Raw genomic sequence first — 22,294 nt, 5'->3', positions numbered from 1 at the left:
TGATAATGAAATGTAGCTTCCTCTTTAAGGAAGTAAAAGGGTAAAGGGAAAAGGTTGGTATTGATAAAAGGGAGGGCAGAAGTAGGGGAAGAAAAGGGAAAGAAAAGGAAGCACAGGTAATAAAAGGGACGGCAGATAGAGGGAAGCAGTGGTCAGAAGCAAAATGCTAGTGAGGATGTATAGGGTAGAGGAAGAAAAAAAGAGTACAAACAAAGGGGAAGATTAGATGGAGGGAAATACATAATTAGTAATTATAACTACAAATGTGAATGGAATGAACTCTCTCTTAAAACAGAAGCAAATAACAGAGTGGATTAAAAAACAGAATCATACTATATGTTGTTTACAAGAAACAAATTCGAAGCAGAGAGATACACACGGAGAAAAAGTAAAAGGTTAGAGCAGAATATATTAGGCTCCAGTTGAAGTAAAAAAGCAGGGGTAGAAATCCTTATTTCAGACAAAACAAAAGCAACAATAGATCAAATTAAGAGTTAAGGAAGGAAATTACATCTTGCTAAAAGGTACCATAGACATCAATACTCCTCATCAAGTGATATAGCATCCAAATTCTTAGAAATGAAGTTAAGAGAGGTACAAGAGGAAATAGATGGCAAAACTATACCAGTAGGGGAATCTTAAATTTCCCCTCTCAAAACTGGATAAATCTAACCACACAATACATCAGAAAGAAGTTAAAGAGGTGAAGAGAACTTTAGAAAAGTTAGATAGGATAGAACTGTGGAGAAAATTGAATGGGGATAGAAAGGAATAGACCTTTTTCTCAGCAGTACATGGCACACACACAAAAATTGACTATATATTAGGGCATTAAAAAACCTCACAGTCAAATGTAGAGAAAAATAGTAAATGCATCCTTCTCAGATCATGATGTAATAAAAATTACATGTAATAAAGAGCCGTGGAAAAATGGACTGAAAATTAATTGGAAACCAAATAATCTCATCCTAAAGAATGAATGGTCAAACAACAAATCATAGAAACAATCAGTAACTTCATCCTAGAGAATGAAAATAATGAGACAACATACCAAAATCTATGGGATGCAGCAAGCAAAACTTAGGGGAAATTTTAAAGCTCTAAATGCTTATATCAATTAAAAAATAGAAACAGGAGATCAATGAATTGGACCTGTAATTTTAAAATCTAGAAAAAGAACAAATTAAAAATCCAAAATTAAATGCTAAATTAGAAATCCTGAAAATCAAAGGAGAAATTAATAAAATGGAAAGTAAGAAAACTACAGAATTACTCAATGAGAATAAGAGTTTGTTTTGTGGAAAAAATCAACAAAAGAGATAAATATTTGGTTAATTTGATTTAGAAAAGAATCATGGGGAGGCAGAGCTAAGATGGCAGAGAGAAGCCAGCAAGTTGCCTGAGCTCTCCTTCAGTTTCCTCAAAAAGAACATTAAATCAAGCCTCTAAACAGATTCTGAAACTACAAAGCCTACAGAAAGACAGAGAGGCACAATCTTTCAACCTGAGATAATTTAGAAGACTTAAGGAAAGTTCAGTCAAACTAGGGAAAAAGGGTAGCACAACTTGTTGAGTGGGTTGGGGCAACTCAGCAGGAAGCTCTAGGCCACAGCCAAGTAACTGAGGCCCCTTGAGCCTGGCCCAGCAAGCTGGTAGCAGAGTAGGCCATTGGGGAGATCCACCAGCACCAGCTGAGAGGCTAGGCTGTGATGTAGAAGGCCACCCACAGGACAGGCGTGACTAGTCCTGGCCATCCCAGCATGCCAGGAGCAAGCACAGGGAACAAGCCCAGGTGGTAAGATATCCACAAACCATAGAAGTTTCAGAGTAGAAAGCCAGTGACACAGCCCCTATACCCCAGGCCAAGAAGCTTGAAACAGGGACCTTGTGCCCCCAGAGCTGACCTCAACTTTAAAAATAATAAGGTGCGGGGCAGCTAGATGGCGCAATGGATAGAGTACCGGCCCTGGAGTCAGAAGTACCTGAGTTCAAATCCGGCCTCAGACACTTAACACTTACTAGCTGTGTGACCCTGGGCAAGTCACTTAACCCCAATTGCCTCACTTAAATAAATAAATAAATAAATAAATAAGGTGCAATATGAGCAAAAACAAATTGAGAGGTTCTGTGTTGACAAGGAAGAGCTAAACACAAACTCAGATGAGGACAATAATCTCAAATTGCCTACATATGAAGCCTCAAGAGGGAAGATGAATTGGTCTCAAGACCAAGAAGCCTTCTTGGAAGAGCTCAAATTGGATTTTAAAAATCAATTGAGAGATGTAGAAGAAAAATCGGGGAGAAAAATGAAAGCAACACAAGAAAATTATGAAAAAAGATTCAGCAGCTTGGAAAAGGAAGCACAAAGATAGACTGAAGAAAACAATTGCTTGAAAAATTAATTTAGCCAAATGGAAAAGTAGATGCATAATCTCACTGAAGAAAATAATGCCTTAAAAATTCAAATTGGAGGGCAGCTATGTGGTGCAGTGGATAAAGCACTAGCCCTGGACTCAGGAGGACCTAAGTTCAAATCCAGCCTCAACACTTGACACTAATGGTGTGACCCTAGGCAAGTCACTTAAACCTCATTGCCCAACAAAAAAAAAAAAAAGAAAGAAAAAGAAAAAAAATCAAATTGGACAGTTGGAAGCTCCATGAAACACCAGGAATCAGTCAAATAGAATGAAAAGAATGAAAAAAATAGAAGAAAATATGAAATACCTCATTGGAAAGACAAATGACCTGGAGAATAGATCCAGGAGAGACAATTTGAGAATTATTGGATGGCCTCAATGCCATGATCAGAAAAAGAGTCTAGACACCATATTCCAAGAAGTTATCAAGGAGAACTACCTTGATATTATAGAATCAGAAGATAAAATCATCATTGAAAGAATCCACCAATGACCTCCTGAAAGACACCCCAAAATGAAAACTTCAAGGAATATTGTAGCCAAATTTCTGAATTATCAGGTAAAGAAGAAAATACTCCAAGCTTCCTGAAAGAAGCAATTTAAATATCATGGAGCCACAGTCAGGATTGCACAGGACCTTGGCAGCTTCAACATTAAAGGATTGCAAGACTTGGAATATGATATTCTGGAAGGCAAAGGAGCTTCGATTGCAGCCAAGAATCTATTACCCAGCAAAACTGATCATTCCCTTTCTGGGAAAAAGATGGACATTTAGTGAAATAGGGAACTTTCAATGTTTCCTGATGAAAAAACTAGAACCGAATAGAAATTCAATCTTAACATACAAGACTCAAGAGAAGTTTAAAAAGGTAAACAGGGTGGAAAAAGTAATTGAATATGGTTAAACTGTTTACATCCCTACATGGGAAAATAATAATTATAACTCTTGAGAACTGTACATATATTTGGCCAGAAAAAAAAAAAAAAGAAAAAAGAATGAAAACCAAATTACCACTGTAACGATTGGAATGATGCCACCTGCTGGATACTTACTGTAGAAGAGTTCTGCCCATGAAGCGAAGGTCTTTGAGGGCAAGACCAGGAGTCTTTTCTTTGGCGGGAGGAAGTGACGCGGACTAGTGGGAGGAGGAAGGAAGAGACTGGCGCTGACTCTGGGGCTCTTTCCTGAGGATGCTGGTGGAGAGCAGAGCTAGAAATGTGCTCTCCCTTTAATAGATAGGAATCTAGGCCTTTCTCTCTCTTTACCAAATTCTTATTCTCCTTAATAAATGCTTAAAAGTCTAACTCTTGCTAAAGCTTATAGTTTATTGGCGACCACTCATTAGATATTTTAGACAGTTTAGCTAGAATTTTACCCTTAACAGATGGCTGACCACGAAGAGGAAAGCTAAACCTCAGTCTTCTTCTGATCTTCTGGTTGGGTAAGAAATTTCCCCTCCCTCTCCCTTTAACTGCTAAGTACTGGTGTACTGGCTGTGTTTCCCTTTAAATTTTTTTGAATGGACCTTTTAAACTCCCTAATTACCCTATTTTTTATTTTAGTCTGTTTAACCAGACAAATGGGAGATAAGATCATGTTAATGCTTTGTTTTTGTGGATTTTCTATTTTTCTTTTTATTTTTGTTAAAAGAGCCAGCAACTTACTCACACAAGGAAATATCTCTCCCTCTCCCAACCATGCTTTTTCAGAGAAACCTGAAGAGATTCCCCCATCTTTTCCCATTTCTAACAGTAATTGTTGCTTTAATTTTGCATGCCTGGAGGCAATGACCCACCCTCTAGAAGCTTTTAATCCCCTAGCACCTGGAGGCAAAGTGGGGGAAGAGGAATCCAGGCCTGAGTTCAAAATCAAGTCTGATTCAAATTGCGCTGGTCCCTCCCCTCCTCCCCAGACCCCACCCTCTACTCCTCCCATGGCCAAGCCCATTGCTTCCCCGGCCTGGGAAGTCCAGAGATCTAATGCTCATGCGCAACTTTCTCTAACTACATTTGCAGCTTCAGGCTCAGTCCTTCCCCAGCCTGGCTGTGCTTCTGAGACAACCTTAAAACGCCCTTTAAATTCCAGATATGCTCGTTTTGTTCATAATTTTGCTAACCTGCTTTTGTCTTTAATTAGTAATCTTATAAAGCATTTGTATGGTGAAAAGACTGACAGACAATATAGAGGGGTTAAAGAAGAAAAACTTAAGCTGAATAAGAATGACAACCATCAACATAGTTCAAGACTCTGCTTCTTTTGCCATGGAAGGGTATATATTGTACAGAAATGTAGAAGTAAGCAGCAAGGTATTGATATGTGTAGTGGGGATTTTAGATATCGGAATCAAAAGTGTTCTGAATTCACTCAGAGTAATAGTATCAGTTCAGAGGTTACATAGGATTTCTGTGCTATTATATATACATTTTGAAATTAATGGTATAGGTTTATTTTCATAGAGATTTTCATGCTTTTGAGATTGTGTCTTATACTTAGTTTCTAAAACAAGGAGAATATTTGTAAAAGCTTTTTATAGTCATGTGATCAAGTTTATATTTTATAATACTCTTATTGATATTAAGTTCATATTCATTTTGTTCCATGTGTATTTTCTTCTATTCATTTGTCTATCTAATTTTGAAACATTGCAAGATGGTTTTGATTTTATTATACAATGTTAATTCTAGGAGTATTGTGCTCCCATATTCTGAGTTGTTTGTTTTTGTTATTTTTTCTCAACTGATTATTTGATCAAACTCTTTAAAGCATTTCCCTGGCAAATTGTTTGCCATGGCAAGTGTAAATTGATTCTAGAAGTATTATTTTTGATAAGCATATTCCCCCCAAAAAAAAAGAGGGGAACATTTGTAAAAGTTTTCTTTGAGATTGTGTTGTGCTTTAACTTGTATTTAAATATGTTCAGATTTTTCAAAAAAGTAATTGTATACTAATTTAAAAAAAGGGGTATTATTTGAAATTGTTGCATAATTATATATTGTGTTCTGAGTCAAGATGTATTCACATTTTTTGCAATCATTTATTATCCTCAATTTTTAAATCCATATGAGACTTGGATTATGGGAACTTATCATTTAAGACATTAATTGCCTTTATTCTGAGTTATCAGATGCCAGTTGGCCAAGATGCCATCCAATCACAAGAGGAATACATGCAAGAGCAAACACTGAACTGTCACATGAGGGGAGACATGCATGAAGTCAAGGTATGGCCGAGGGAACGGCTTTTGACAAATGTTGAGGTTGGATTCTCTTGGTTTAATATTTTATTTTATTTTTCCCCACAATATTGTACAGATGGCTGGAAGTATTGATCCCACCCATCTCACTTCTACACCTGGCTTCTATGCTCCCTCCTATATGCCTGATGCCATGGACATCTCAATCCCATGCATCTGATTAAGTCTGACTCAGTTTCCTCCAATATGTTCGGTGGCATGGACATATATTCCATCCACCTATTTTAAGCCTGGCATACTGCATGGACAGTATATATTGCTCAAGTGTGGGAATGCTCATATTCCATCATTTCTCTGTTCTTTTATGGTAACCCCCATAATTATCTCAGATGTCATGATAAATAACAGTGTTGAATTTGGCCTTGACATCTGTTACCAATTATATTAGATTTGTAATTTCTCATAATGGCATGAGGATAATTAGGCAGATGATGCAAAAAGTGATGAAACAAAGATAAAAATTATTTTTAAAAAATTAATATTGCAGCAATTGTCTTCTCAATTACCCTCCAAAAGGGGGGACTATAGTAATATATAATTTTAAAAAATGTTTCAATTTTTGTTTTATTATATGTTTCATGTGTAACAACTAAGATTCTGAATTCCCTTAGACATGTTTTTGAGAACTTGCATTGTTTGATTTGATTACTGACAAAGCTATTTTAAAGTTGTGTTAAGCTCAATGTTGTAGGAAATTTTCCTGGCTGATTACCAGCATCCACACATCAACCCCTGAAAAGACTTCCATTCCACGACTACACCTAGAGGACATCTGAGAAAAGACTTTCAGAGACTTTAAATGAACAGTTTTGATTTGTTGTTTTTGTTGTTTTTTTTCTCTTTCTGTTATAATATACACCATCTGTAACATGTATTCTCTGCAGAGGCCCTCCCTTTGCAAGACTAATGTCAAAGTGTCAGTTAATGAGGACAAAAAAAAATCGCCCCTCTGGACAAAACTTTCCTCTCTTCCTTTTCTATATTGTTGTTCACATACTATTAGTTAGCAATAGTTATTATATTGTTTTTACTGTTCCATCAAGGAAACATTTTGTTTCTTGAGGAACAACAGGGGGGACTGTAACGATTGGAATGATGCCACCTGCTGGATACTTACTGTAGAAGAGTTCTGCCCATGAAGCGAAGGTCTTTGAGGGCAAGACCAGGAGTCTTTTCTTTGGTGGGAGGAAGTGACGCGGACTAGTGGGAGGAGGAAGGAAGAGACTGGCGCTGACTCTGGGGCTCTTTCCTGAGGACGCTGGTGGAGAGCGGAGCTAGAAATGTGCTCTCCCTTTAATAGATAGGAATTTAGGCCTTTCTCTCTCTTTACCAAATTCTTATTCTCCTTAATAAATGCTTAAAAGTCTAACTCTTGCTAAAGCTTATAGTTTATTGGCGACCACTCATTAGATATTTTAGACAGTTTAGCTAGAATTTTATCCCTTAACACCACCCTCAAAAATGAAAAAGGTGAACTCATCACCAATGAAAAGGAAATTAAAGCAATAATTAGGACCTTTTTTCCCAACTACATGGCAATAAATTTGACAATCTAAATGAAATGGATGAATATTTACAAAAATATAAACTTCCAAGATTAACAGAAGAGGAAATAAAATCCTTAAATAAGCCTGTCCATCTTAGAAAATAAAATTGAACATGCCATCAATAAACGCCCTAAGAAAAAATCTCTAGGGCCAGATGTGTTTACAAGGGAATTCTAGGGGGCAGCTAGGTGGTGCAATGGTTAAAGCACTGGCCTTGGATTCAGGAAGACCTGAGTTCAAATCCAGCCTCAGACACTTAACTAGCTGTGTGACCCTGGGCAAGTCACTTAACCCTCATTGCCCTGCAAAAACAAAAACAAAAACAAGTGAATTCTACCAAACATTTGAAGAACAGTTAATTAAAAATACTATGTAAATTATTTGAAAAATTAGGTGAAGGACTTCAACCACATTCATTTCATGACGCAAATATGATGTTGATGCCTAAACCAAACAGAGCCAAAACTGAGAAAGAAAATTATAGAAAAATTTCCCTTATAAATATCAATGCAAAAATTGTAAATAAAATATTTCCAGGCAGATTACAGCAATTCATAACCAGGATAATACTCTGACCAGGTGGTATTTATACCAGGAATGCAGGGCTAGTAAAACATTAGGAAAACTATCAACATAATCAACCACATCAATAAAAAAAACTAACCAAAATCATATGATTATCTCAATAGATGCAGAGACAGTTTTAGCAAAATGCAAGACTCATTCCTATTGTAAAGAATTGTTATTTGACGTTTTTATGACCCCATCTTTTGGCTAGAATTTAAAAAACCCTAGCATGTGCACTGGCCTGGGGCTCAGGCCCCATGCCTCCACAATGGCACAGTGCTCCACCTACTGGTTGTAGCAGGCACCATGGGCCTGGAAAAATGGCAGTGACTGGCAGCCCTGACTGACAGTCACATGACTGCCCTCACTGGGCTTTACACTATTAAAAAAACTAGAAAGCATAGGAATAAGTAGAGCTTGCTTTCTTTCTTTCTTTCTTTTTTTTTTTTTAGTGAGGCAATTGGGGTTAAGTGACTTGTCCAGGGTCACACAGCTAGTGTTAAGTGTCTGAAGCCAGATTTGAACTCAGGTACTCCTGACTCCAGGGCTGATGCTCTATCCACTGTGCCATCTAGCTGCCCCTTAGAGCTTTCTTTATAATAATAAGGAGTATCTACCAAAACTATCAGCAAACAATATAAGTAATGGGGGTAAGTTAGAGGCATTCCCAATAACATCAGGGGTGAAATAGGCATGTCCATTATGACCACTATTATTTAATATTGTACTAGAAATGTTAGCTTTAGCAATTAGAGAAGAAAAAAGAATTAAATTAATTAGAATAGGCAAGGAGGAAATAAAACTATCACTCTTTGCAGATCATTTGATGGCATACTTAGAGAATTCAAGCAAGTAAAAAAAACTACTTGAAGCAAGTAACAATTTTAGCAAAGGTGCTGGATATATAATAAATCCACATAGATTAATAGCATTTCTATACATGAACAACAAGTCTCACTAGCAAGAGATAGAAAATAAATTCCATTTTAAGTAACTGTAGACAATATAAAATATTTGGGAGTCCACCTGTCAAGACAAACCCAGGAATTCTATGAACATAATTAAAAAACACTTTCCCCACAAATACAATCAAATGTAAATAATTGGAAAAACAGTAATTACTCATGGATAGGCCAAGCTCATATAATAAAAATGATGATTCTACCTAAATTAATTTACTTATTCAGTTCCATACCAATCAGACTATGTCATATTATTGTATAGAGCTAGAAAAAATTTCATCTGGAAGAACAAATGGTCAAGAATATCAAGGGAACTAATGAAAGAATGCATTAGAAGGTGGGTATATGTACCAAATCTGACCGTATACTGCTTTAGCAGCAGGCATCAAAACTATTTGGTAGTAGCTAAGAAATAGAGTGATGGATCAATGGAATAGGTTAGGCACAGGAGAAAAAGTAGTGAATGACTATAGTAATCTACTGCTTGGTAAACCCAAATACTCTAGCTTCTGGGATTGTAAGTCAGTATTTGACAAAAACTGCTGGGAAAACTGGAAGATAGTATTGCAAAAACTAGCCATAGGCCAACATCTTACAACATACACCAAGGTAAGGCAAAAATGGGTACATGATTTGGACATAAAGGGTGATACCATAGGTAAATTAGGAGAGGAATGAATAGTTTACCTCTCATATCCATAGAGAAGAGAGGAATTTATGACCAAAAAAGAGACAGATAATATTATGAAATGCAAAAGATTGATTTTGATTACATGAATTCAAAAAGGGTTTGTACAAACAGAAAGCAATGCAGCCAAAATTTGAAGTGAAGCAGAAAGCTGGGAAACATTTTTTTACAGTGTTTCTGATAAAGGCCTCATTTCAAAAATACATAAGAATCTAAATCAAATTTATAAGAATGCAAGTAATTTCTCAATTGAGAAATGGTCAAAGGATATGAACAAGCAGTTTTCAGAGGATGAAATGAAAGTTATTTACTGCCATATTAAAAAAATGCTCTAAATAAGTATTGATTAGAGAAATGCAAATTAAAACAACTCTGAAGTACCACCTCACACCTATCAGATTGGCTAATATGAAAAAAAAGCAAAATTATAAATGTTGGGAAAAGTATGGGAAAATGGGTACACTAATGCATTATTGGTGGAGTTGTGAACTGATTCAAACATTCTGGAGAGAAATCTGGAACTATGCCCAAAGAGCTATGGCACTATGCATACCCTTTGACCCAGTAATACCACTAATTTGTCTGTATCCCAAAGAGATGATATAAAAGGGAAAAACACACACACATGTACAAGACTATTTAAAGAAGCTTTCCTTGTGGTGGCAAAGAACTTTAAATCAAAGGAATGTCCATCAGTTGGGGAATGGCTGGAAAATTTGTGGTATGTGCTATAAGAAATGATGGGCAGGCAGATTCCAGAAAACCTTGAAAGACTTAAATGGACTGATGCTGAGTGAAGTGAGCAGAACCAGGAGAAAATTGTAAACAGTAATAGCAATATTCCTTTATGATCAACTGTGATAGACCTGGCTCTTCTCAGCAGTGCAATGATTCAAGACAGCTCCAAAGAATGCATGATGTTCTTCATATCCAGAAAAAATAAGTATGGATTCTGAATGCAGATTTAACCATACTGTTTTTACTTTTTGTTTGTTTTTTAAGGTTTTTTTCTTTTGTTCTGATTCTTCTTTCACAATGTGACAAATGCAGAAATATGTTTAATATTATTTTACATATATAACCTATATTATTTTGCTTTCTTTCTTGCGGGGGGAGGGAAGAGAGGGAAGAAGAAAATTTTATAACTAAAAATCTTATGAAAACAAATGTTGAAAATTATCTTTACACATAAGTGCAAAATAATAAAATGCTTTTATGATAAAAAAATAGCTTGAGAAACCTAGCAGCCAACCAGTCAATATCAATTAACCTCAAATAAAGATTAATGGTCTTCATCCTGAAGCCAATTCCATGTAGCTTTGTGCTGGCTAACATTAGAAATAAGAGATAAGAGAAGGTATTGAGTCAAAAAAGAAAGATAGAGGGTTTTAAGAATCTCCTCCAAGTCTAGATTTTCTGTATTTGCATGGAAGATCAGGATTATGTTTCAATTCTCTCGAATTAATTTTTTTTTAATTTTGTATTTGTCCTTGCTTGCTTTGAATCTTAAGAGTCTCATGCTGATTTCAGAAACATTCAGGGCACAGGAGTGATAAAAAAACTACATCTTATTCTCCTAATGAAGACAGAAGCAAGACACTGAGAAGGGGTTGTGATAATAACAGTGATTATCACTACAGACAATTTGCAAGCCAAGCCCTGGAGATCACTGTTAAAAGAGTGGAGCCCTCAGATTCAGGAAGCCACGGGTCTTCTATATTCTGTCTTTGGAGCCTTACAACTGTGCTGCATGGTAGGCAAAGTGATCATTCTCATTTGATTGTGAGAAAACTTCAGCTCAAAGAATTCGTGTCATCTAAGTTTCTATGGCTAGAAATTGTAAAGAGAACTGTTAATATTAGCATCCAAATCTCCTGGTTCAAAGTCCAGTGGTCTTTAAGTTTCATTTATGATAATATGTTTTATTGTTGTCATGATTATTAGTTATTGTTGCAATAAGCTTGGTTTTCATAATGTGAAGACTATTAAACTAAGAATTGGAAAATAATAATGCCTACTCTAGATTCAAGGCAGCTAAAATTGAAATAGTGGATAGAGTAGTGGGCCTGGAGTGAGGAAGCCTCATCTTCCCGAGTTCAAATCTGGCCTCAGAAAGTTTCTAGCTATGTGATACTGGGCAGGCCATTTAACCCTGTTTGCCTCAGTTCCTAATTTGTGAAATGAACTGGAAAAGGAAATGGCAAACCACTCTAATATCTTTGCCAAGAAAACCACAAATAATGTAACAAAGAGTTGAACAAAACTGAAATGACTGAACAACTCTAGTATCAGGCGATTAGCATGGTGCAGGCATAGAGTTTTACAACTTGGGTCCAGAACACCTGAATTCAAATCCTTCCACTGATTCTTTCTTGCTTTGGGACCACGGGCTTCTTTCTGAGTTAAATTTCTTCATCTTTAAAATGGGCAATGTCATTCCTGCCTCAATGGTTAATGGTGAAACTTAACTGAGATAGCATATGTAAAGTGATTTGCAAATCATAAAACACTATATAATTATGCATTTTCATTACCTTTGAAGTGACATTTTATAAGTCAATTAAACTCTCTGAACCTTGGTTTTATAATCAATAAAATGGATAATACTAACCCTGCTTGTGTCACAGCATTGTAGTGAGGATTAAATAAATAAGATTATTAAAAATTCAGATACCCAAACAGTCATTCAGTCAATGAACAAGCATTTATTATGCCAGGCACTGTGACAGGCTATAGGGATACAATGAAAAAAAAAAAAAAGGATAGATTATTATCCTCAGAGAGCTTATATTCTGTTTGGAGATACATGTTTACATTTAAGGACATTAAAAACAATAAATATGGAATAGTTTTAAAGGGAAGTTCTGTTAGAAGAAGGGGACGAAGAAAGCTTCTTGTAAGAAGAAGAATTTGAGTTGAGCTTCAACCTGTGGTTTCTAGGAAAGGAGGGAATGCATTACAAGTACTGAGAATGGCTTGAACAAAGGCCTGGGGACAAGAGGTATAATGTCATATGTGAAGAATAGCCAAGAGGATAATTTGGCTGAAATGAAATTTCAAAGGGAGTATGTGAGGAGTAACAAGAAGATTGGTTTGATTGGACTACAAAGTCCATGAAGCGAAATATTATATAATAATTTCTAAACTATTGTTGTAGCCACAATGTGATTTCTTTTTTCAGTGCAGGGGAGTCCAAGAATGGAAATTCGCCACCACCACCACCACAAATTACCACTACGACTTGGTAGATAATTCCTTGGAGACAGCTTGACACAGCCAGTAAGTGTAAAACACTGTTTAGTCCTCATTACACCAAACACAATTCTCTATCCAGTAGCCTTCTGTGTGAAATATTTGTTTAAAATTTAAAGTGCTACATATGTTTAAAGTATAAGTGTTATAAATCAGTGTTCTTGATCACTATATTTTCCTCTTTTCAAAAATGTATGCTTTATTCTTAAGGTAACAAAAATAGCATTTCCCATAAGCACAGCTGTACAAAAATTAAAGATTGTATATGATACTGTGAATCATGATTTCATATCTTTTGCTTTAAAAAAGTATATAAAATTTTTATATCTTACTTAAATAAAACAGGTTTTTTTTGCTAACTTCTGGACTTCTTTCTGTTCCTTTCTATACATTAAAGAAATGGTTCAGTAGCCATCAGTAACATTCCTTCTTTCCTCACATCCTCCCCCCAATTAAAACCGAAGGAAAATTAATACAAAACAAAACCTTGGAAAAAAATTATAGTCGGACAAAACAAATCCATACAGTTGCCAAGTACAAAAATAGATGCCTCTTTCTGCATCTTTAGTGTATAGTTCATTTTTTTTCAAGATATTCTTTTAGCCCTATGCAAATCAAATCCTCCAGACAGTTACTGTCAAGTTACTCTATCCATTTGTGTATTATAGACTATAGTTTTTGTATATATACATACACAAATATGTATATAAAATACAAATTATATCATATATAAATATATGTGTGTATGTCTATGTACAATATAAACATGTGTGTATATATCACATATGTGTATCTCCCACAAAAAAGTTATGTATTAGTGATGAATTCACACACACACACACACCTCTGTGTGTGTGTTTTATTTACTCATGTCTATAGATTTAGTTATTTAATTGAGGCTTCATTCCATGACCCTGTTTTGCCCTTCATGAGCTTTTGGAGATAGTGATCTGCTCTGTTGTGTCTTTTTCTGAGTAAATTTTCTAAAGTCCTATGCTATCTTCTAGCTCTAAGGGTTAGTTCTGCCTTCTTCATCTTTGAGGTTATGAGCATTGTGTCTTCAGGGCTTGCAATAATCTCTAAGGACAGAGTGACACAAAGACCTCAAGTTCCTTGGACCTGAGCTTTCTTATGCTGAGTATTCCCATGCTTCTCAAATCATTGACACTCCCCAGGGCTTCCAAGGTCTCACTCTTGAGATTCCTTACGATGCTAGAACTTCCTCTGGAACCTCTCTACTATTTCTTCAACTGGACAAAGACCTTTTTAAAGTACATATGTTTCTGGCCCATCTCTGATGGCAGGCAATGGCTTTGCTGGCAGGCTGATTACCCTTTGAACTTCTGGTCAAATTGCGTGTGTGTGTGTGTGTGTGTGTGTGTGTGTGTGTGTGTGTGTGTGTGAAATTATATGTGATTTTTTAAGTGGAAGAAGTCACTTATTATGGGTTTTGATCATTATTCAGTTCTGTGTGAATTTTAGGATTTTTGTTAAAGTAGGTATGTAATTGTAGTCATTTTGTCATTCTCATTATTATCATATTTATGGTTTTTATTTATTTAAAGCTCCTCAAAACTGCTTCTTTAAAAGACCCATTTTAAAAACATAAATGAATGCTTTGAGAAGGGACAAATTGTTTTATAATGCTTTCTGAAACCTTGAGCTTGAATTATTTTAAATGAACAAATTTTTTTAATTAGTGTCTCCACATGTATCTCCTATGTATCTGTGTATCTATATATCTAAGTATCTATATATCTATCTTTCTATCCATCTTTATCTACATACTCAAATATATACACATATAGATATATACATTACGAAGAGATATGTTTCCATTCTCATAACTTAAATGGATGAGAAACACTGTATTTAAAATCACACTTGGTTGATACTTTGGTTACTTTTGAGAAACTTTTCTTTTCCCCTTTTTTATTCTTTGTTATGAGGAATACCACTCTCAAAAGGAGTAGGAGAATGCTTTGTGAAATGTCATTGAAAAATAGAAAGGAGATCAACCAACACTTGATTTTTAAAATGTGCCTTCATGACACATTTGTGTAAATGTCACCTTGATGTTTAAATTGCCACTAAATTGGTTTTAAATACAAGTCCATAGAGGTTTGCAAGGATAGCATTATGTAGGGACAGTGTGATATTATTGGTGCAAAGAGCGAGTATTTGTTGAATTTCAACTGTCCTATCATTCAAACAAAGATGCATCATGATATAGTGGATGGCAAATTATCTCCTGAATCAGAAAACAAAACAAAACAAGACAAAACTGAGCGTCAAAGTTCTTCCCCTGAAAGATATATATATATTGGCCATCTGACTCTAGACAAGTTAAACTCTGAGTGGTACAAGAAGCTCTCCAAGACTCTATGTTTCAGAACATCTGAAATCTACATTATTAGAGTAGTCCCCCTCCATGATGATTATCTTGCACCTATGGAATTATTTTCTAGAATAAAATAAAATAAATGGTTTCAATATTTATCTAAGCTTCACAGCTACAAAGGTCAGCAAGACCTGGATTAAAATCTTGCCTTTCACTTCCTACCTAGGAAAAGGTAACTGTGTAAGTAGCTAAATTTTCAGGACTCAGTATTCTCATTATTAAGATGAAGTAACCTCAGTGTTGATGGTCTCTGTTTCCTTCCAGCTTTAAATCTGTGATCTTAATATTCTATGACCACTTAATGTAAGGTCCTTGAAAACAAGGGATGTTTCATTTTTGATTTTTTATCCTTAGTACCTAGCACAGTTGATAGAACCAAGGAAGATGTGTATTTAATTGAATTCAATTGGCCACAAGTGTTTGAAATTTGAAAACCTGGAGGAGAGTTCTGATTGCTTAATCCTAGTTATAGGACTGAGCAGAACATCTTCACAGCCCATTTCCACAATTTAACAATAGTTATATTCAAGGTATTTTCTTTTTTTCTTCATTATACACATCTCTAATGTGTTGTTGTTGGTTTCTTTCCAAGTAATGCTCCCTGATACCCTCAGCCTTGAACAGTCATCTGTAGATTATCCTTTATTTATTAATTCACCTTTTAGTCAGTATTTCTTCCTAAATATATATGGCTGGTTATTAAAACACACAAACAAGGGGATGGTATTTGTCTCATGCTCTTTCTTCTAAGAGAATGTAACTTCACACACAGTGACTGTTTTCAAAGGTTACTGCATTCTGTCCCATCATCTGAAACTTGAAATAGTCAAACCTGCTACTGTAGATGGGTTTTGAAGAGTGAAGGAATTGGATAGGGAGACTACCTTAGAATTTGGAATATAATTAAAAAAAACAAAACACCTGTACATTAACTTTTTTACTTCCATGAAAACAACCCTTTTCAACATCAATGTCCATCCATGAATGATATACAATACCAGTAGAAAAACTTTATTTAAATGATGAGCTTAGAGGATTAGAAACACAATTACCTAATTAAGTCTCATAGTATTCTTGTGGTTTAGCTAGAGATCAAGCATTATCTACATTGTACAGATGAGGAAACAGAGGCAAGGAAGGTTAGGTTCTTTTACCAAAGTAACATAACACAATTAGTACTGGAAGATATTTTCAATTTCACATGAATGTTTTGTCTATGTTTTGTCTAGATAACATACTTCTTCAGATAGACCTACTTCCTTCCTTTTCTCTGGGGAGTCATTTCTTTATCCTTTAAGTATCCACAAGGTAGTTAATTTGACATCACTTTGTGAGTTCTCAGGATTTTTTCCTGTAAACACTCTTCCTAATTAACCCTCCCACCCCTATTTAATTCAGCATAGGAAGAAGTTATGGCAGAATGATGCTGCAAAAACTATGAAAAGCTTTCTTAACATATAGCCATAAAGGCAACCCCTGAATTTAAAAGAAATACTTAACTCATTTTTAGTTGGTAGTTGAACTTAGTTTTTTGAAGCTGATCCAGATCTAGGTTGACTCACTATGTATGGTATTATATCCTAGAATTTACAGCTCACCTCTCTAATTAAAATGTCAATTTCATCTTGTGGTAAATCAGGGTTTAGGATCATGTTGCATAAAATATGGAACTCAAAGACCAAAGCAGACCAAGTGGACCCATTTTTAAAATGACCAATGAATACAAAATCACCAAGAGGCCTGATGTAGACTAGTTAATATGGGGATAGATAAATCCTAACTCCAACCTTTTCTGATACCAATTACCTTGGTTTAATTCCTTCTTTCTTAACTGGTATTTTATATTTTAAAAAGATCTTTCAATTTACTTTGTAATTTTAGTCACTTGAGCATGTATATTTGTAGTTACTCCCCATTATCTTTTTTTCTTTTGTGATTTTCTCCTTTTAAATTTTAGCAATTTGGGGGACAGCTAAGTGGCACAGTGGATAGAGCACTGGCCTTGGATTCAGGAGGACCTGAGTTCAAATCTGGCCTCAAACACTTGATACTTACTAGCTGTTTGACCCTGGGCAAGTCACTTAACCCTCATTGCCCTGCAAAAAAAAAAAAGAGCAATTTGGTTTTCATCTGTATTGTTAATTAAATTTCTTAAGAGTTGATGTTTCTAAAAAGCAAATATTTTATTTATTGATTTGAGTGTTTTTTAATTTTTTTAATTTCTATTTTCATATTTCATGACTTTTATATAATATTAGGTTTTGGCCTGCTGTAATTCTAATTTCTTAAATTATAAACAACTAATTGATCTATTTTCTTTACTTAATGTAAACATTAAAAATATTAAAAGCACCATCCTATATTTCAGGAAGTATAGTGTTATCCATAAGATCACTGAAATTGGGGGGTGGAGCCAAGGTGGCAGAGAAAAACCAGTGAGTCCCTTGAGCTCTCCTTCTGTTCCCTCAAAAAGAACAGTAAATCAATCCTCTAGACAGATTCTGAAACTGCTGAACCTGCAAAGAGACAGAGAGATATAATCTTCCAACCAGAGATAATTTAGAAGACTTCAGGAAAGATCAGTCTCACTCTGGCTAAAGGAAGGCTCAAAACACAACAGCTCAGCACAGAGATGGTCAGGAAAAGCAGGAGGAAGCTGTGAGCCACACCCAAGCAACTGAGGCCCCAGGATCCTGGATGAACAAGCTGGTGGCACAGCAGGACAGTGGCAAAACATATCTACACAAGCTGAGAGGGCACAGTGCCAGCTGGAGGGCCAACCACAGGACAGGCATGACCAGGCCTACCAATCCCAGCACACAGCCAGCAAGCCCAGGACAGTGAGAAATCCACAAGCCATAGAGGCCTCAGTGTAGAAAGTCAGTGACACAGCCCCTATACCCCAGGATAAGAAGATTGAAACAGGGGCCCTGGTGCCTCCAGAGAAGACCTCTCAACTTAAAAAAAAAAAAAAACTTTCACCATTAAGAGCTTCTGTGTGGATAGAGAAGAGGCAAACACAAAGTCAGATGAGGACAATACCTGCAAATTGCCTACATGTGATGCCTCAAGACGGAAGATGAATTGGTCTCAAGAACAAAAAGCCTTCTTGGAAGAGCTATAAAAGGACTTTAAAAATCAGTTGAGAGAAATGGGGAGAGAAACGAAAGCAACACAAGAAAATTATGAAAAAAGAATCAGCAGCTTGGAAAAGGAAGCACAAAGATTGACTGAAGAAAACAATTCCTTAAAAAATTCATTTGGCCAAATGGAAAAAAAAAAGTGCATAATCTCACCTAAGAAAATGATGCCTTAAAAATCAAAACTGGACAGTTGGAAGATAATGAATCCATGAGATACCAGGAATTAGTCAAGCAGAATCAAAAGAATGAAAAAATAGAAGAAAATGTGAAATACATCATTGGAAAGAACTGACCTAGAAAATAGATCCAGGAGAAACAATTTGGGAATTATTGGATAGCCTGAAAGCAATGATCAGAAAAAAGATTCTAGGCACCTTATTATAGGAAATTATAAAGGAGAACTGACCTGATATTATAGAATCAGAGGATAAAATCATCATTGAAAGAATCCACCAATCACCTCCTGAAAGAGATACCAAAAAGAAAACTCCAAGAAATATTGTAGCCAAATTCCAGAATTATAAGGTGAAGGAGAAAATACTCCAAGCAGCCAGAAAGAAGCAATTTAAATATCATTGAGCCACAGGAAGGGTTACTCAGGACCTGGCAGCTTCAACATTAAAAGAACTCAAGGCTTGGAATATGATATTCTGGAAGGCAAAGGAGCTTCGATTGCAGCCAAGAATCTATTACCCAGCAAAACTGATCATTCTCTTTCACAGGAATAGATGGACATTCAATGAAATTGGGGAATTTCAAGGTTTCCTGATGAAAAGACCAGATCTGAATAGAAAAATTGATCTTAACATACAAGACTCAAAAGAAGTTTAAAAAGGCAAACAGGTTGAAAAAAGTTACTCATTAAACTGTTTACATCCCTACATGGGAAGATAATACCTATAACTCTTGAGAACTGTATATGTATTCAGGCAGACAGAAGGATTATATTCAGAGGGTATAAATATAAACTGTCTTGGATGTGATGATATGAAGAAAATTAAGGGGATAAAAGGGAGTTTATGGGAAGAAGAGGAAAGGGGATGTGGAATGGGGTGAATTACATCATATAAAGAGGTGAAAAAACCTATTACAATTGAGGGAAAGAAGGAAGGGTAAACATTGTTTCAACCCTACTCTCACCAGATTTGATTCAAAAAGGGAATAACATATATGTTTGTTTGGATAAAGAAACTTAGCTTATTCTTTAGTGAAGTAAACAGGTAAGGGGAAGGGGGGAATGATAGAAGGGAGAGCAAAAGCAAGGGAGAAAAGAGTAAAGAAAATGGAGGGGGGATGATAAAAAGGCAGGGCTGATTAGGGGAGGCACGGGTAAGAAGCAAAACATTGGTGAGGAAGAATAGGGTGAAAGAAGCAGGGAAATAAAGGGGGTAAATATAATGGAGGGGATTAGACAGTAATAACATCTGTGAATGTGAATGGGATGAACTCTGCTGTACAATGGAAGTGAATTGCAGAGTGGATTAAAAACCAGAATCCTACAATACGCTGTTGACAAGAAACACATTAAAAGCAGAGAGATACACACAGAGTAAAGTTAAATGTCTGGAGCAAAATATGTTATGCTTCAGCTAAAGTAAAAAAAGCAGGTGTATCAATCCTTATCACAGACAAAGCAAAGGCAAAATTAGATCTAATTAAAAGAGATAAGGAAGGAAACTACATCTTGCTAAATGGTACTATAGATGATGAAGTAATATCAATATTAAACATGTATGTACCAAGTGGTATAGCATCCAAATTCTTAGAGGAGATATTAAATGAGTTACAAGAGGAAATAGACAGTAATACTATACTAGTGGGGGATCTGAATTTTCCCCTCTAAGAATTAGATGAATCTAGTCACAAAATAAATAAGAAAGAAGTGAAAGAGGTGAATAGAATACTAGGAAAGTTAGACATGATAGATGTCTGGAAAAAATTGAATGGGAATAGAAAGGAATATACATTTTTCTTAGCAGTACATGGCACATTTTCAAAAATTGACCATGTATTGGGGCACAAAAACATCATAGTGAAATGTAAAAAGGCAGAAATAGTAAATGCATCCTTCTCAGATCATGATGCAATAAAAATTACATGTAATAAGAGCCATGGAAAGGTAGACTGAAAATCAATTGGAAACTAAATAATTTCATTCTAAAGAATGAGTGGGTCAAACAACAAATCATAGAAACAATCAATAACTTTATCCAAGAGAATGACAATAATGAGACAACATACCAAAATCTATGGGATGCAGCCAAAGCAGTGTTTAGGGGAAAATTTATAGTTCTAACTGCTTACATGAATAAAAGAGAAAGAGGAGATCAATGAATTGGGCATGCAACTTAAAAAGCTAGAAAAAGAACAAATTAGAAATCCCCAATTAAATACTAAATTAGAAATTCTGAAAGGTAAAGGAGATATTAATAAAATTGAAAGCAAGAAAACAATAGAATTAATCAGTAAAACTTTGAGCTGGTTTTATGAAAAAAAAGCAATAAACCATTGGTTAATTTGATTTAAAAAAAGAAAGAATATCAAATTACCAGTATCAAAAATGAAAGGGGTGATTTTACCATCAATGAAGTGGAAATTACAGCAATAAATAGTAACTATTTTGCACAACTATATGCCAATAAATTTGACAAAGTAAAGGAAATGGATAAATATTTACAAAAATATAAACTGCCCAAGATAACTAAAGAGGAAATAAAATCCTTGAATAAGTCTGTATCAGAAAAAGAAATTGAACAAGCCATTAATGCACTCCCTAAGAATAAATCCCCAGGGCCAGATGTGTTTACAGGTGATTTCTACCAAACATTTAAAGAAATTAAACAAATTATTTGGAAAAATACGTGAAGAAGTTCTTCCAAATTCATTTTATTGACACAAATATGGTGGTGATACCAAAACCAGGCAGAGCAAAAACAGAGAAAGAAAATTATAGACCAATTTCTCTAATGAATATTGATGCTAAAATCTGTGGGGATCAATTTTTAATGGGGGAGTGTTAGTTAAGCGGCTCGCCGCAATATTGGGGCAAGGAAGGAGACCAGCAGCGTCCCTCAAAACAGAGCAGGATTTATTTTAACAAGAACAAACAAAAAAAAAAAAAAAGAAAAGAAACAGGATCAGTAGGATCAAGGGAAGGGAAATAAAATGGGGGAAGGGAAATTATACAACCTGAAAAAACACCACCACCCAGGAATCTGCTGAGAATATACAGCAGCACTCTTGTCACCTTCCAGCTTCCAGCTAGCATGGCGAATTCTCCTTCTCCTTCCCAGCAAGCTCCACATAGCCCCCAGCCAATTGGCTGGCCACTCTGACAGTCACATGACTGCCCTCACTTGGCTTCCAATCATTATAATTTTGCCAGGCCCATGTAGGCATCTGCAAGTGGTAATAACATGACTTGCCATCACCATGGCAACAGCTACAACCAGTCGGTGAATAACTGCAGTTTGCCAGTGTGTGCTGAGGTATCTTTTTTTTTAATTTTAGCCAAAAGATGGGGTCATAAAACCCTCAAATAACAATTAATGCTTTACAAATCTTAAATAAGATATTAGCAAGGAGATTACAGTAAGTGACCAGCAGGATAATACACTATGACCAGGTGGTATTTATAATAGGAATGCAGGGCTGGTTCATCATAAAGAAAATTATTAACCTAATCAACTATATCAATAAGAAAACTAACCAAAATCATTGGATTATCTCAATAGATTCAGAGAAAGCTTTTGACAAAATACAGCACCCATTCCTAATAAAGACACTAGAGAGCTTAGGCATAGGTGGAGCTTTCCTTAAAATAATAAGCAGTATCTACCTAAAATCATCATCAAGCATTATATGTAATGGAGATAAGTTAGAGGCCTTCCCAATAAGATCAGGGGTGAAACAGGGATGTCCATTATTTAATATTGTAGTAGAAATGCTAGCTTTAGCAATCAGAGAAGAAAAAGGAATTAAAGGAATTAGAATAGGCAAGGAGGAAACAAAACTATCACTCTTTGCAGATGACATGATGGTATACTTAAAAAACTCAAAAATT

This window comes from Dromiciops gliroides, chromosome 6 (assembly GCF_019393635.1).
Source record: "Dromiciops gliroides isolate mDroGli1 chromosome 6, mDroGli1.pri, whole genome shotgun sequence".
Lineage (NCBI taxonomy): Eukaryota > Metazoa > Chordata > Mammalia > Microbiotheria > Microbiotheriidae > Dromiciops > Dromiciops gliroides.
This window is presented reverse-complemented; position numbering follows the sequence as displayed.